This window comes from Bos indicus, chromosome 6 (assembly GCF_029378745.1).
Source record: "Bos indicus isolate NIAB-ARS_2022 breed Sahiwal x Tharparkar chromosome 6, NIAB-ARS_B.indTharparkar_mat_pri_1.0, whole genome shotgun sequence".
NCBI classification, from domain to species: Eukaryota; Metazoa; Chordata; class Mammalia; order Artiodactyla; family Bovidae; genus Bos; species Bos indicus.
In genome coordinates, this window is record NC_091765.1 from 61,326,602 (window position 1) to 61,328,790 (window position 2,189).

Below are 2,189 nucleotides of genomic sequence, written 5' to 3' on the forward strand. Positions count from 1 at the left end.
ATTATATGTAATCCCTTCTTTCTCTCTATTCAGAAGCAACACCAACCCAGTACTGTGAAGTCATTTGCTGAGGGAAGTGGGATCAGGAGTTCTGAGGTGGGGACGAGGGCCAGAAGCAGGGCCATTACTCAGTAAGCACCAATATGTCTGCACTGGTTATTAAAGTATCAAAATATAGCTGTACAATTTGGCAAAGAATCAGTCCTCTAAGATCTCCTATATGCCTGCCTGCATATATGGCCATCCCAACTCCTCTTCTGGGACCCTCGGACTTCTTCCATGATCCAGCAGCTAAAGGATTAATGTCTGGCACAGAGAGGAACCCAAGAGATGAGACTCTATCTGCTTTTTTTGTTGTTTAGTCCTAAGTCATGTCTGACTGTTCATGATCTCATGGACTGCAGCACGCCAGGCTTCCCTGTCCTACACTATCTCCCAGAGTTTGCTCAAACTCATGTCCATTGAGTCGTGATGTCACCAACCATCTCAACCTCTGTCACCCCTTCTCATCCTGCCTTCAGTCTTTCCCAGTATCAGGGTATTTTCCAATGAATTGGCTTTTTGCATCAGGTGGCCAAAATACTGGAGCTTCAGCTTCAGCATCAGTCCTTCCAGTGCATATTCAGGGTTGAATTCCTTGAGGCTTCAATGGTTTGATCTCCTTCTTGTCCAATGGGACTCCCAAGAGTCTTCTTTAGCATCACAATTTGAAAGCAACAGTTCTTTGGCACTCAGCCTTCTCTGTCGTCCAACTTTCACATCCGTACACAACTGCTGGAAAAACCGTAACTTTGACTATATGGACCTTTGTCAGCAAAGTGATATCTCTGCCTTTTAATACGCTGTCTAGGTTGGTCATAGCTTTTCTTCCAAGGAGCAAGCGTCTTTTATTTTCATGGCTACAGTCACTGTCTGCAGTGATTTTAGAGCCCAAGAAAAGAAAATCTGTCACTGTTTCCACTTTTTCTCCATTTGTTTGCCATGAAGTGTTGGGACCCTCTCTGTTGGATAACCCATTTAACTGAGGCTGATTGTTGATAATTTGAATATTACCCCTGACCAGAAGTCTAACATCCAGTGGCCTTTTTCAGTCACTGAATCCACTCCAAAATAAAAACCTCTGCAATAGACAGAGGTTACTGAACCTCATCTTTATTTTACTTTGGAAATCTTGCTTTAGGGACAGAAAACCTGAGGTTGAGTCAGATTTCCATGACCCATAATATGAGTGAATATGACTCCTGTGGGCGATGATCATTTTGCCAGAGGAGAAAGAATCTGAGCTCATGGGAAGACAGGCCCAAGTTATGTGTCCTAAACAATGCAGACAAGACTTTAAGAAACCAAGAACTGGAAAAGCCAGAATTCATCTAATTGACAGCCCACCCAAAGACATCTTCCAACCATCAAATCCTTTTTCCTGATGGGTTACAGGTGTGATAGAGTGGGACGAACACTGGATTTGGGGCCAGAAGGTCCTGGTACTCGCTTGGAATAGTGGGCAAAACAGGTTTGTAAACTGCTTCCCTTATTACAATCTGTATAGTCCATCTCCACAGCTGTAAAATGAGAGGTAATATTTACCACAAAGTACTATGAGGGGTGAGTGAACTAGGGTATGCTGGATGCCAGGCATGTAGCAGGCATGAATAAAAGCAAAATCATGTTTCTTTTTTAATTAAAAAAATTTATTTATTTATTTGGCTGCACTGGGTCTTCATTGCAGCATGCGGGATCTTTGATCTTTGTGAAACATGTGGGATTTTTTTTCAGTTGTGGCATTCGAGAACTTTAGTTGCAGCATGTGGGACCTAGTTCCCTGACCAGGGATCAAACCCGGGCCTTCTGTCTTTGGAGTGTGGAGTCTTAGGAACTGCACCATTAGGGAAGTCCCCATGTTTCTTTCATTTCTTCTCCTCTTGTTCTCTATCTTCACCATGCTTCTATACCTAGTCATCTCCCCAACCCTGTACTCACTCGCACAGGAATTTGTAGTGGGACCACCATCAGGTTATATTAATATACAGTTCAGTTCAATTCAGTCGCTCAGTCATGTCCGACTATTTGCAACCCCATGGACTGCAGCATGCCAGGCCTCCCTGTCCATCACCAGCTCCCAGAACTTACTCAAACTCATGTCCATTGAGTTGATGATGCCATCCAACCATCTCATCCTCTGTCATCCCCTT